The following is a 2,387-nucleotide window of genomic DNA, read 5'->3' on the forward strand; positions in this document are numbered from 1 at the left end:
AACTACGGCTTGCTCTGATTCTCATTCCAGATGAGATACGTAGGCATAAGACACGATGTCTTAGCGAGCACAATTACCCCCAACCCATAGGTCAGCCGAGCTACGAAGACTCTGATTCTCATATTCAGATGAGATACGTATGCAGTGGATGCGACATCCGCGCGAGTCATTTTCATTTAACCCTTTTTTTTTTGCAAACAGCACAAGATAAACCCACACCCTTTAGACAAGAACTACAAAAGTGGATCCCGTAGAGTACTACGGATGCGTAGGGGTGCTAATACCTTCCCTTCGCATAACCGACTCCCGAACCCAAGATTTGGTTGCGAGACCCCGTCTTGTCCTTTCCTTTTGCAGGTTTACTTCGAGCGTTTCCTTTCCCTCCTTTGGGATGAATAACGCACGGTGGCGACTCTCCTGTCATTCTCTTTCGCCGGTTGTTTTTTTCGCGCACTGTATTTTTCAGGTTTAAGGGAACATTAGAGGAACGTTTAAGGGAAAACTCAATACTTTTTATAGGGAGAGTTAGGGAACTTGATTCTTCATCATTTCCCCAATGATAATGTGAGTTAGAATCAACTTATTCTTCTTTTTCATCGCCATAATTGCGCGTCTCTTCTTCGGTACCATGTGCACAAGACTCATGCAAGGGTTGTCATAATTAAAGTAGATGAGGTATGCATCTAATAACTTCACGATTTTTTTCTTTTGTTGATTATTTCACCATTTATATTCAATACTTGGTCATAACTCTTCTCATATAACATGTATGCGACAGTTGCGGGATGGTATAACTTCCATCATATAAAAGGTTTCACTTTCTTCAAAGGTAGTCTGGACCGCAAACCCACTGCTTCAACAAGTAGTAGCAAGGCTTTAAAGGAAAGTGTCCTGGGCCACTGACTACAACCCAATCACAAGGCCTAACATAGGAGACGCGGGCAGCAAACGAGTCAACCAAGCAAGAACTCTTTTAAATCAATGGCATGACAATGCATGAATAGTTCATTTTTTTCTTTTAAAGAATGTCTATAAAGTGATAGGGCATCAGGTATGAAACTATTTAAGGGGATGATTTTAAATCAAGTCCATCACAATTAATAATTTGTATTACTTTATGTGCAGTCTTAAGGTCATGTTTGATAGCTCTATATTCAAGAAGAACCTTATTAATTTTATTTTTGTATTCAATAATTTGTCTTTATTAATTTTATTTTTTATTAATATATATTAATTAATTAAAAATTAAAAAACAAATATTATTAATTAAAGTTTAAAATATTTGTACCTGATGAGACAAGGTTCTTTTGTAGAAATTTTCATAAAACTTAGTTTTAAAAACATAAAGACAAAATGAGTTTGTTATAAAGTGGTATTTATAATAGTAGTTTTAACAATTTTGATGTAATGTTGAATTTATAAATGATTTGATTATTAGAATTCTTAAAACCTACCAAAAGAGGTAGAAACATATTTATGATTAATAGATAGTATTATATAAAGAAGTTGCAGGGGTATAGTTTGTTTAGTGTGGGGGGTACACGAATATGTTCTGGAAATGAAATGAAACACTTAATCGGGCCCAGAATAATTTAAAATCCGGTCCAGTATGGGTGTAAAACGAAATAATGAAAAAGAGAATAAAAACCGCCGTTGCCGGGGATCGAACCCGGGTCACCCGCGTGACAGGCGGGAATACTTACCACTATACTACAACGACATCTTCTTGTCGTCGTTTTGGTAGAATATTATAATTATAATCCTTTGTTTATTAACTGTGATACCAATTGCATCCCAACTTAGTTCCCTTCTTTCTCTTTATTATAAGATTTGCATGTGATTTTGATGTTCTGTTCTTTTTTCTGCTCATAATTTGTATGTTTGTATTTCTTGATTGAGATCTATATTATTTATTTATTTTTATAAATAGTATTTAAAATGTTTAATATAAATTTTTAATTTATTTACATCTCAATAATCATCTTAAAGTATAATTTATGAAAATGAACTACTAAATTTAGTATCTCACCAAATATTGTTTAGAAAATGTTTTGTTACAAAATAATTCATATTTAGTATTTCTTGATTGAGATGTACATTAGTAATATATTATTTATTTGTTTTTATAAACAGTATTTAAAATGTTTAATATAAATTTTAAATTTATTTACATCTCAATAATTATTTTGAATTCATATAACATATTAAAAATTAAATAAATTCATAGACTGTTTATTTATTTATATTTATGTATTAATAAAAACAAATTATTAATATTTATAAATCAACAATTTTTTTAAAAAAATAATTCATACAACATACTTGATGATACTTCACCATGGAATACAGATACGTTCATTCTTAAATTATAAAAATTCATACAACAT

General features: G+C 31.3%; 1 non-coding gene across 1 annotated transcript; it reads right to left on the reverse strand.

Moving 5' to 3' along the window:
- Positions 1 to 1,648: 1,648 nt before the first annotated feature.
- Positions 1,649 to 1,720, reverse strand: TRNAD-GUC (transfer RNA aspartic acid (anticodon GUC)). The gene has a single exon. It is a non-coding gene; the product is annotated as a tRNA-Asp (tRNA).
- Between the last annotated feature and the right edge of the window lie 667 nt (positions 1,721 to 2,387).

The sequence above is a fragment of the Lathyrus oleraceus genome, chromosome 5 (assembly GCF_024323335.1).
Source record: "Lathyrus oleraceus cultivar Zhongwan6 chromosome 5, CAAS_Psat_ZW6_1.0, whole genome shotgun sequence".
NCBI lineage: Eukaryota > Viridiplantae > Streptophyta > Magnoliopsida > Fabales > Fabaceae > Lathyrus > Lathyrus oleraceus.